Genomic DNA, 12,926 nt, shown 5'->3' with positions numbered 1-12,926 from the left:
TAACAAATCCCTATCTATAAATTAAGGTCTTAGCTCTCTTAGATAAGTGCATAGGTTTTGAGCAATTCCATGCTTTATCCAAAGCAGAGGCTCAAATGGTAGGAATTTGGTCTCTGGCAGGCAAGCATGGTGGGTGAAAACATTATGGGCATAGAATTTTAGACTCACTTCAAAGCACACTCTATGGAGGAACAAATCCTCTCCAGTGCCCTGAGCTTTTTCTAAGTTCCTCCTAGCCTCTTGGAATCTAGAGAGAACTAAGGTCAGAGCTGGGCATATGGGAGCCTGGGAAAGGGCTGGAGGTGGGAGGGTTGGAATGGGCAGAGCTGACAGGATGCCAAGCTCTTGCAAAAGAACCTGGCATGCCAGCCAGAGTGGCGTTCTGTTCCACCCTGCGGAGGAGGTGCTAGGGAGAGATGGTTAGGAAGTGATCACTACCATTGGGACAGGATTAAAAGTAAACAGTTAACTCAAAGAGACCAAAAACCAGATTATAGGCCACAAAATGGACAGTGGCACTTTTGGCAGAGTCTCCGACAGGAATTGCAATTCTCCCCTTAAGTCTAATCTCCTCTAATTTTGTCGCGATCTTTTTCTTCTGAATTCTTTTATGAACCTTGCTTTCTGTATGTTCTTTTCATCTTGAAACTGAGCTGAGTTTCTGTTTCTCTTGGACAACCACATAATTGCTCTCAAGTTCTTCCCTATGTTTTCACAGGTACCCACTGGCATCGGAAGCAGCCTTTCAAACCAAACACTAGGTTGGGCAAAGGGTGGAGGATAACTGGGGAGGCGGTGGCTGCAGGGAAAGGAGATAAACCTGGGCAATAAGAGGCATGCTTGAGCAGGAAGAGCATATACCAACCTTAGTTAGCGCTCTGGGATTTACTCTTGAGGCCTTGGTTCGCCAAGTGGTACCTTAGGTAAACCTGCTACCACCACCTCATCTGCTCTACACTCTTTGAGGAATGGAGAAAAGGGATTTCTAGTTAAGTCATTGCCCAGAGTGCAGTCCTATTTGTTTAAAACACATCACATGTTATGAAGTAAATTGGAGACTAAGTCTCACATCTTTCATGGGATAATGTGGTCTATAAACAAGTACGTACACAAATAAGAATAGCAGCCAAATGCCCCTGGTGCTTTCCAGCACAGTTCAGACTACATGAACTCTGGATCTCTTTGACCTCATGAAGGGAAGGACTACTTGCAGCATTCACCCTTACCCTGTTCTCCTTGGTTTGCCTTCCATTCAAACACATCTTAGGAGGCTTTTTGCATCAAGAGGTGGAAGCCCAGAAAAGAGAAAGAAACTCAGAGAAGCTGGTCATCTGGCTGAGTTGATTCACCAGTCGCAATGTTACCAAATACTCCTGGGCAGGGCTGTTACGCCACAGGGTCTTCTTATGCCAAAGCATTTTGGCAGCTTACAGTATCCCTTCTGCATTTCCTGCAAATGTTTACTCTGATCACATACATTTCAGTCCCTTTGCATGAAAACAAAAGTTCTTGCTGGGCTGAGGTAACTTAGAGGGGTGGTTCTCCGTGGGGGTGATTCGGCCCCCACCCAGGGGACAATTGGCAATGTCTGGAAACATTTTACTATCACTACTAGGGGGCAATTTTGTCTTCCCTGGAACCTTAAGCTATGTCTGAAGACACTGTTGGTTGTCATAAGTTGGGTGGGGTGTGTCCCACTGGCGTTTAGTGGGTAGAGACTGGGGATGCTGCTAAGATCTCAGGGATGCACAGAGCAGCCTCCACGACAGAGAATGATCCGGCCCAGAATGTCCACAGTGCTGAAGTTGAGAACCTCTGGCCCAGAGGGAAAGCTCGGGCTTGGTTCTTGACACTGAAGTGGTGTATGGCCCTCAAAGGGCTATCATTTTTCAATGTTGAAAGACTGGTAAATACCCTGGGATGGCCTCAGGAAATCTTAGGATAATTTTGGTTAGAATTTTCTTCTACCAGTGATCTAGTCAGTTTCATATCTTCATGAGTCCTTAATTTCCTCTCAAAGAGAGAGTTCATCCTAAGGGTTACACATGTCAAGTTGGTCTCAGTGCGTGTAGATCCCATTTTACTGTAGCATAGGTAGAGGCAAGCCATAAGGCTTGGTTTCTCCATCTGTAAAATGGAGTGTAGCCCTTCCTATGATCTATTTGTCAGCTGGCATCCTAGGGAGATAGAATAGGGGCATGGTCTTTGAGTTGGCATGAAGGGAGTAAATGTGAGTTAAGCACTTTTGTCCAACTCCAATTCCAAAATAGAAATAGGACATTCTAGGTGGGGAGAGTCAACCAACAGCTTGTGAGATCCAAGCCCGCAGATTGTGCCTGGGGGTCAGGGGCCCATGGAGCCATGAAGTGATTTTCCTTGATGATGGTAGACAGGGAAGATCCAGAGCCTGTCATATATGAGTCTTTTCATAAACTCTGTCAATGGGCTGCGAGGGAGGGCACACGCAGCAGTGACAACATTAGGGGGCTGCAGGGGGCACAGAGAGCTATGGCAAGAATTTACGTAGAGCTGCTTGGAGAAATAAAAGCAAATACAATGTTTATTTTTCTGATTTTAAAAGTAACACAGTCATTGTTGAAATTCTCTCAAGTGTAGAAAAATATAAGGAGAAAATGAAAATCTCCCATAATTGCACTACTAGAAAATAGCAGCTATTAAGAGTTTTTGTATTTTCTTTGAAAAACACAGAGAAGGGTTTTCTGAGCAGGGCAGGCTGGGAAGATTGAAAAGTTTTTGAGCACAGCAGAATGAGACAATGCAGACATTGACTGGTTTGGAATTATTCCGTCTGTGAGCCAGGTAGGTGAGTCCCTGCCCCTTGCCTGGATGAAATGGACAGTAGGACAGTTGGGCAGTGTGACAGAGGGACACGTGGTCAAGTTCCCCTTACCTTTAGGGTTCGTGTGGAAAGCATCCTAGTGTTCGCCTCCATGAGTAGAAGAGTTCTTTAGCTGAAAGAGGAAATGACCCATTTTAGCTCAAAGATAATAAAACAGGAGATGCCATTTCTGATGCACGCGGCAGCACTGGCATGGCTGACATCACTGCACTTCGGGGACCAGCATAAGACAGCTGTAGTTTTTTGGAATTAATTTTCTAGCAAGTTTATTATGAAGTAATTTCAAATTTATAGAAAAGTTTCAAAAATAGTAAAAAAAAAAATTACAAAGAGCTTTCACCCAGATACCCTAATTGTTAATATTTTATCTCATGTGGTTTATCATTCTCTTTCTTTCCTGTAACCAAAAATTTTCTTATCTGAATCATTTGAGAGTAAGTGGCAGTCATGATGCCCCTTCACCTTAAAATTTCAGTGTGTTTCCTTAAGAACGAGCCCATTCTCTTATAGTGTAGCGATTAAAATCTGAAAATTAATGTTGATACATTACCATCATATAATCTACAGATCTTACTCAAATGTTGTCAGTCATCCTAACTGGCATTAGATTTTCTGAAATTTGGTGCTGGAGACTTTGAATAAAATTTAATGACAAATGCTGTCATAGCCATGGCTGAATTTGACCACTCCAACTCGAAGCTCGAGTTCGATTGTTTCTCATGGGTTCACATGAGCACTGGCAGAAGAATGCTTTTCAAAGTGTGAATAACTTTCCGGGAGGATGAGGTTGTTCCGTGGGCTGTTGGGTATGGGTTTACATCAATTGGGCTGTGCCCAGCAGGAATTGCGGTTCCAGTCTTGCTCCTTCCAATATATCTGACACCAGGTTTTGTATAAGATATTTTAAACTCTGGGGACTGACTGACTTGGGTCTGTGAGGCATGAGGTGACAATTTCTAATAGTATGGATCTGAGTTAGAACAAAAGTGATTTCAGGACTTGAAGACAAAATAGGCTCATATAGGTCTGCAGTTACTTTTTAAAATTTGCTTTAATGTGTGGACAACAATTCCGAATTTAGTGCCCAATTTGGTCTTGCACATTCCATGCGAAAACAAACAATCTAGAGTAGCAGACCAAACAATGCTTTCAAATAATTTCTATGTCTTCAAAATCCAAAATCCTAGGAATTATCCCTTGAAGAATTGAGCGCTGAATATTCTCCATTCTGACTCAACTGATGGAGGAGGAAGTGACAAGAAAGCTGTGGATAGCTACCAGTGGCTTCATGCCATTGAGAATTTCTCTCTCCCACACCCCACTTTCTCAACATTACCACTACTGGCATAATGAATGGAGAGCCCAGACATCTTTGCAATAAAAGCTGATGATGTGATAAGGGTCATTTGAGCCTTAAAAAGGCCAGCCCCAAGACAGTCAGAAATGAGGTGTCTAGTGAATCCAGAGCTTGTAACTCCAATGTCTAGGGCTGCTTTCTCAGAAGTCCCCACTTTTTTTCCATACAGTGCAGGGATGCTGAATTTTTCATTTTGAAAACTCTGAACGTTTTAGAAGGCATTTTAGATTCTGGGAATCATTTCAGGACTTAAAGCCCTCTCTTTGATAATGTCCCAGCTCTGTTTAGAACAACCCTAGTTCTGCTCTGTTATATCGCAAATAAAATCCACTGTTTTTACACTTTTGCAGGAAACCCAGAGGGGTCAGCAGAGGCTAGAAAAGGGGGTGGAGAGGGTGGCACACAGGAGCAGTGCTGCATGGTGGGTGGAAAGCCTGGTACAATGAACAGCAGTAGTGAGGGCTCTGGGGCAGGGGGACCTAAAGGAGATCATAGTCCTTTCTCTCATTTCTTCAGTTCAACAAACATTTATTGAGTGCCAGGACTTCTTCATTCCTTCATCTGTTTATTCAGTCAGCATTTACAAAATGCCTGGCGCACCATTTAGCCCTTGTCATTCTCTGCCCCAACTCCCACACCTACTCTTGACCTTGCTCTGTGCCCTGTGGGCTGACTTCTGTGGCTCTGTTGCCCTCCAGCTTCAGGATGGGTTCCATGATGGCAGCCAGAGGATAGGAGAAGAGGACGTCAGCGTATCTATTTCCCTCCTTCCTTGCCTTCCTGTTGACTTGGTTCTAGCAGTGACTGTGTCTCCACTATACGGCTCCAGCTGGGCAGCCCCTCTTCCATGGCTCCAGCTATCACTGGGCCCCAGCAAAATCCCTCCCTCTCCATTCCCCTTTATGCAGAGAGGGGAGTGACACATTCCCTTGTCCGTTCTCTTAACCCTGCCCACAAGTATGGAAATTGTCTCTTCATTATATTCTCTTAAAAATCCCAGCTGAGTATGTGATCTTTGTCCTGTCTGACCCTGACTGATACGGCCCTCAAATATATGCTGAATTGTTTTCTGATTGCTGTGGACAGGCTGGAAAGATGTAAAGTTCTGTATATAGTTTCCAACACTAGGCTACACCAATGCAAGGTGAGGAGACATAACTTAACAGAAGCTCCTGGGGAAAAAAATCTCAGAGATTTAGTCCTTTATATACTCCAGTATTGTGTGTCAGTCAAAGACTGACCTGATTTCTGGCCACATAATTGGAAGTATGGTGGCCAGAACAAGGGAGGTGATAGTGCTACTTCATTGGGTTTCCATTAGCTCCCACTTAGAGTTCTAGGCTCAGCTCTGGGCTTCCTATTTTAAGAGGAGACAGATTAGTTGTCTTTTAAGTGTTTGAAGATCTGTCATATAGAGCAGAGGTCAAAAAACTTTTGCTTCAAGGGCTAGATAGTAAATATTTTCAGCTTTGTGGGCCATAAATTCTGTGTTGTAACTACGCTGCTATTGTGCAAAAGCAGCCATAGACAATATGTAAATAAATAGGTTTGGCTGTGTTCCAATAAAACTTTATTTACAAAAATAAATGGTGAGCAGGAAATGGCCTGCAGGTCCTACTTTGCTGACCTCTGTTATAAAGGGAAAAGATAGATTTATTCTGGGTGTGTCCAGAAGGCAGAAGTTGGATCAATGTGTAAAAATCATAGGGAGGTAGACTTGTGCTCATTTTAGGAAAGATCTTTCTAAAGGTGATTACTCTTCCCAAAAGAAAGAGTTGCTTATGAGGCAGTGGGTTTCTTGTCATTGTAAGAATTCAAAGGAGAGGCTGAGTGTTGTAGAATATTATTCTGCAGAGCACAAAGAGTAAATCAGATGATGTGGGAGGTAAAGATGACTCATATTAATGTATACTCAGCATAATACTGCACACATAGACAGTCTTCTAGATTTATGTTCCTAGGAGGAAGGGACTATATCATATCTATCTTTGCACCCTGCCATTCTTGAAAGCCTAGTGTAGTGCTTTAAACACGGTGGGTATGACCAATACATATTTCATCAACTTGGCTCCTCAAGTAAAATCTTGCTGACAGATTAATTAGACTAATATGTCTTTAGTACACTCATCACTACTAGGCATGTTAAATTAGTTCAATTACCTCTAATAAGCTTCAACATTTGAGGATTTTCACTGCAAAGAATAGACATAATCAACGTTTATCAAGTTCTGAAAATATGCCAGGTACTGTGCTCAGAACTTTACATGCATTATTTTGTTTAATTCTCCCCTAAAACATATGAGGTAGGTATTATTATCACCCACATTTTATTGATGAAGAGATTGAAATTCAAACTCAGAGAACTCTCATAGCTGGGAAGTGGCATCACCAAAATTTGAATTGGAATCTCTTTGATGCCAAATGCTGTGGTCCGACCACAACTCTATCCTGCTTCTCAAGCATTTATTCATTTGTTTCTTCAGTATTCAACAAACACTAATTGGTTGCCTGCTATTGGCCAAGCACTATTTTAGGTGCTGAGGATAGAGCTGTGAATATAAACAGATCAAGCCCATGCTCTGGAGGAACTTAACATTCAGGGTTGGATATAGTGGGGGTAGATATACCCTTAACAAATGGGAAGATATTAAATGGTAATCCATCACAAGACACAGAAATTAAAAAGATAGCCAATATTTCTTGTCCACACCAGAACTTCGGGTATAATCCTAATTGATGAATTTACCCAAGCTCTTTCTTGTTTACTTACTAACATTAGCCCAAGTTTAGTCTTTAGTCTTGAAAAATTGTCAGATATGCCCAGAGATTCAGAAGGAAGCTCTGAGCATTCTGGCAACGGATACAGATCACCATGGTGATTTGAGGATACCTGTGTGAAGCCCTTGAAGGGAAAATAACCCAATAAAGGACTCAGGAATCACTTTTCATGGTCAGGTTGAATCTGAGCTCATCTTACTGGGAGACCAGGGGCAGCAGATGGAAAGGGGTGGAAAGAGCCAGTTCAGTTAACACAATAATAAAGAAGAAAAAATAACTCTTGGCAACACTCCATTTTTTCCCTTTCCTGAAAAATAGAACCGTGAAGAGCCTAAGTTCTATTGCCCAGCCCCAAATATCAAAAAATCAATATTTATAACAAATGCTACAATATGGAGAGTTTCTGACCCCCTACAAGGCAGAGGCAAACTTACCAACTTGGGTCAAGGGAAGGGGTCTTGTTTAGCAAGAGTAGAGCTACCGGGATGCCTGGGAGTGGAGGAAACCAAAGGGAAATTCCAAAACCTTGACTGAGATTGAGATGGAGATTGACAGAGGGAGCAAGACAGTTAAGGGTCAAACAAGGTAAAGCCAAATAAATTGTCAGATCCAATAGGCAAGTGCTGACTGGGAAGAGGAGACAGAGCCCAAAGGTCAGGGGCTGAGTAAACACAAGCCCGGAGGAGGAAGTGAAAGAATCCAGGACTTTGTTTGTGTCCTTTTGGGTGCCAGGTACCAGGAGTGGGGGTGGGTGGCTTAGTAAAAGGCACAAGGTAGGAACTGACAAATAGTAGTAATACTTTTGCAATTTCAGAATTCCTTTTGTTAGTAGATTGCAAAGTCCTTTCCAGATGCGTGAGTGCTTGCAGCATCAGCTGGGTCTTATTTAGAAAAATGGCTAGAAAACAGAGATAATTAGTTAACATTTGTTGACTGCCAGGTACTGTTTTTAAGCACTTTAATGCATTGTCTCACTTAATCTTCACAAATACATTTTGAGAATAAAGCTTCTTAATAGAGAGCTAATTAAAAAATGATTAAAAACACAAGTGACATTTGTAGGGACCCTATAAAATGTCATCATTGAAAAAAAGTACTAGTCATTCATGCATTCTTTTACTCAACATATTTCTTCAACAAATAATTATTGAGCATCTAATATGCATTGGGTACGCCTTAGGGTCTGTGCATGGATGATTTTATTGATTTTGTTGTTTAACAGAGAGGCAGTAGAGGAAGAAATGGATTGCGCATTGGAAAATCTGGGTTCCATTTCTAGCTCTGCCTCTAAGTGGTCCTGTGGCCCTTGGACATGTCACATCTCTTCTCTGTTTAATGTCTTGTAGTATAAAACAAGGAGCTAGGACTACACGATGCTTGAGGTCTTCTAGACTTTACAGTAGATTTCAATTTATAAAGAATATTCACTTATATTCTAGCATTATACTCTTCCTCCCCCACCAGGTGAATAATAATATTTATCATCATGAGGCTTTAGAGAAATTTGTCAGGGCTTGAACCAAGTTCCTCTGCTCTTTCAATTGGAATCCTCTACATTCCGTGTATGAGTTCATGCTTAGTTTACAGAAGAATTATAAGAGAGCTGAGTGATAATGTCAGAGGAAAAGGAAGAGATAGAGGAGATATAGAAGAGTAGGAAGGAAGATGTGCCAACTCTTAGGGGTTTTGTGTGTTGTCTCTGAGACCATTCAGGGCTGCTATGGTCACTAAGAAAATGTATCCAAAGGCACAAGATGAGAGATCCTCTAACTGATGGAAATTACATGGAGGCAGATTTGGGTTCAATAAAAGGATAGTGAAGTGCCTTGCTGTACATTCCATTTGCCCATTACTGAGCAGAACTACAACAAATGGGTTATGTAATAAGCCAGAAAGCCTGGACTCAAGAGGAAGAATAACTTTTCAATGATTATTATGCCCCAAGGATGAAATGGACCACTCTGGTAGGAGACATGCTCCTCATCACTGTGGATGCCTAAGCAGAGACTATATGAAATCCTAGGGGGATTAGCAAATTGGATCAGGCTGGAAGACCAGTAAGGGGAGTTTCAACTCTAAAATGCCATGATTCTCGGAGACCAGAGGCTTAAAATTTAAGCTGTAGTCTATAATCCCTATTTCAGGGTTTAGATATCTGCTGGGAAAATTCTTTCCAAGAAGTTCCTTATGAGGATCCTTGGCAGAATACTCACCCTGACCTCCTGGTCTTGGCATTTCTGACCTCTCATTCTTGACAAATATCCAGGATGGGAACCTCTCTGGAGGCCAGAGTTGAAACCAAAGTTAGACCAACACATGGAAACTCTAGTCCTACTAGTCCACAGATTAACAGGGCTACCGTTGCAGTTGTCCACTGCTTTTATTTTCCAAGGTGTTTTCCACCTGCTAGCTTTATCAGAAGCATCGAGGTCAATTGATATTCTCTGAGGGTAATAACTTTAATAAGTGAAGGTATATGGTATACAGAGAAACACTGTGACAGGTTAGTTTTATTATTGTTATAACCTGCCCAAGGTCACAGTACAGCAGAGCCATATCTAAAGCAGGTTACTTCAAATCTTGGGAATGAGTATAAAATGAATAAAGAGGACTACTGATAATTTTAAAAGAACCAGAGTCCAGGTATTCTTGATTGACTGACAGAGAAGGGTAGAGTTTAGAGCTGGATCTTACAAGGACAACAGCACCAAATCAGGTTCGCTCAAAAGCAGAGGGATTGTTCCAGTCCAGGGAATAGCCATGGCATGAATGGGAGTCTGCACAAATTGGCCAACAGTCATCTTGACTGGGGTGAACATGGGTTGGACATGGGGATGAAGTGGCCACCAGCGGTGGACCTGAATGAAATGGCTTTCTGTTTATTTTAGCTCAGAGACCACAAGTGGAAATCCACCTTCCCAGAGAAGCTCAGAGCATTGAAAGCTAGGGTTACACTCTGAATTAAAAGGATAATACAAAACAACCTCCAAGTGATGAAAAGATTGTCCAGAATGCTCAAGGAATTGATTTAAAAAAATAATCCCCAATTGATTGCAATATTAAGAACATTCTTAAAATGTTACTTTGTCTTGATCTCTAAATCCTCATGAAGGGTTTATGAAAAGATTCTTTATATGTTTAAAGCCACTAATATTGTAAGTGGGGAAAGAACACACTCTTTTAATTAAAATAGCAGATTGTTAAGATTGTGGTAATCTAAATGGAGAATAGCATTTTACCTACGAATATAAGAGAACAAATATTTCCTGGTTTTAGTAGCCAAGGTTTAGGATTATTTAGGATTAGTAGCCAAAATTGTTCCTATTTCACGCTGTATAATCAGGCAGACTATTTAGAGGGAAATGTTAGGAGGAAAATCTGTTTTAGTTTTCCTCTCCCTTCAGCCAGTTGGGGACCATCTAAATGCTATTTGTCTCTGGATCTTGAACTGTTTTCTCCCTCGCTCTTTGGGCAACACAGCTAATGACCCTCATGCAGCAGCAAATAATTAGCATGTGTCAACTTTGACACTTCTGTTTTTAAGTCCAGTTGCTTGACTATCAGATGTTGCTTTTTTTAGGGGTAGTTGAATGATAAACTATGCTTCTGTTTACTTTTTTGTTAAGACTAATTTAAAAGTGCTGTTGGTGGGTGAGTAGTGATGGTAATGGGAATACCTTAAACGATTAAGTTCAGAACTGGAGTATCAACATGGGCACCACAGACTAATTCCCTAGCCAATGGGAATGAGTCAACATACCATTTTTAGCCTGAGAGTGCCATGTGCAGTTTCTTTTAGTCTCCACAAACCATTGGGTCTGGCTCCCCAGAGCTGGGAGGACATAGCATCTAGCCAGATGATTTGCTTTACTTTGAGTTTTTTAAAGCTTTCTATTTGTTCCAACAGCTTCATCCCAGGCTCTTATTTCTGTGTCCTTCTTGTGAGTTTCGGTGATGTAATAGAGGCCCAACTGCATTAATCATTCATTTTTATTAAAACAAATTTGTGTGTGTTATTATGGCCATATCCCAGTATACAACATATTGGCTAGCCTGATTCGTTGCATATATGCACCACAGTCCAATGGATGTGCGTATTTTGAACCAGACCAAAAGCAGTATAAACATGACTTGTGCCACTTCCTAGCCATGTGACCTTGAGGATTACATATAAATTCCTTGAATCTCACTTTCTTCATCTGTACAGTGGGAACACCTTTAGCTACCTTTTTGGATTGTTGTGAGGATCAGTATCCAGTATGCACAGTATCCAGGAAATAGCAAGTAATTAATACATGCTAATAATATTAACATTTAACACTAATTGCACATTTGTTATGTGCCAGGAATTATGGGAACCCTCAAAGCATATCTAGGAAATAAGGACCATTAGTATCTTCACTTTGATGATGAGAACAATAAAGAGACAGATCAAGTACTTGTCCAACATCCCAAAGATAGGAAATGGCCATCCCAGGAGTCCAGAGCCCTCAGTCTGGCCACTGCTCCCCATATAAGAAGAATGGGCACCAAGGGTTTGCCAAGTTGAGTGAGACGTGCTTGAGCAGGGATCCCAGGGCAATGTCTAAGACCTGCGAAACCTTCGTTTCTCCCTATCCCTCCTCTTTTCCATGCCTCCTCATTTGTACCTGAGCCGGAAGCAGGCAAAGACAGAAACTGACACAACAAACAGGACAGGAAGCAGACCTCTAGCAGACCAGCTGTGGAGCTTGGCCTCAAACTCAGCTGTGAACTTGGCTGAACACAAAGGCAAGTGCTATATTCCATGTGCATGTCATTACAAAGAGTCATACATTCTAAACTTGTTTTGTTAGAGGGGAGGAGTGAACACTGTTAAACACAGATCCATGGTGCTAAGATAACTGAAAAACACAAATATAAATATCATGACCTTATTACGCTATTATCATTAGGTCATCCTGCAAACATCCATTCTCCACAAACTTAAATAGAAATTATTTTTGCACCAATACTAAATTCCCTTAAATCCAACATATGAAGATCACTAACTGTTTTATTAACTCATACTTACAGCTAAAAAGGTATTCAACTCCGATTACAGAGATCATGGCAATTTGCTCTTTGAATTAAAATACTAGTGTGTTCTATATCAACTGATGAATGGATAAACAAAATGTGGTATATCCTTATAACAGAACCTTGTTTGGCAATAAAAGAGAATGAAGTGCTAATATATGTTACAACATGGACAAACCTCGAAAACATTATCCTAAGTGGAGGGAACCAGTCACCAAAGAGCACATATAGAATGATTTCATTTACACGAATTGTCCAGAAAAGGCAAATCAACAGAGACAGAAAATAGATCAGTGGTTTCCAGGGGCTAGGGGCCGGGGAGCAGGGGGACTGGGGAGCGACTGCTAAGGTGCGCTACGTTCCTTCTTGGCGTGATGATATGTTTTAAAATTAGATTATGATGATGGTTGCACAACTCTGTAAATGTACTAAAAACCACTGAGTGGTATACTTCGACAGGTAAACTTTATGGTATGTAAATTATATCACAGTAAAGCTGTTTAAAAGAAATACTAGCGTGTTATTTCCTCTGCTTACTTGGGAAAATGACAATAGATATTCTTTCACGTTCAGCAGCCCTCATTACCAGCAACACTCTTTTTGAATAAAGTGATGAAAGCGTTTATCCCCCCTCTTCCCTGCCCCCAGCCCCCAAGAGCCTTGATAATTAATCTTGTCCTCACTTTTAACCTGTCCCTCAAGTATTTGACTCCTGGAAAGTCTGAGTTCCAGAGATAATCGGCAATCCATTTATTAAGTACAACTCTCAGGAAACCAAATCTGATTCCACGTCTGGCCCCTTCCCTGAATTCTCTTTCTTTCTCTTCTAAAACCTTGCTGCCGAGGACCCACCGTTCCAAATTACAGCTGATT

At 41.4% G+C, this 12,926-nt stretch overlaps 1 protein-coding gene across 6 annotated transcripts in view; it reads right to left on the bottom strand.

Annotated features, from left to right (window-relative positions):
- PRLR (prolactin receptor) overlaps positions 1 to 12,926 on the bottom strand; it is a 162,010-nt gene that overhangs the window by 46,684 nt on the left and 102,400 nt on the right. For 3 of the 6 annotated variants that reach the window (XM_046671627.1, XM_046671631.1, XM_046671629.1), the window contains exon 2: positions 2,912 to 2,972. The exons of 2 other annotated variants lie outside the window; for them this stretch is intronic. The gene's annotated coding sequence lies outside the window, so the exon portion shown is untranslated. Of the gene's footprint in view, positions 1 to 865; positions 960 to 2,911; positions 2,973 to 12,926 lie in introns of all 6 variants that reach the window. One more of the 6 variants, XM_046671628.1, reaches the window with a different exon arrangement.

Source organism: Equus quagga, chromosome 9, assembly GCF_021613505.1.
Source record: "Equus quagga isolate Etosha38 chromosome 9, UCLA_HA_Equagga_1.0, whole genome shotgun sequence".
Lineage (NCBI taxonomy): Eukaryota > Metazoa > Chordata > Mammalia > Perissodactyla > Equidae > Equus > Equus quagga.
The sequence above is the reverse complement of the archived record's forward strand: the minus strand, read 5'-3'. Positions and strand labels throughout refer to the sequence as shown.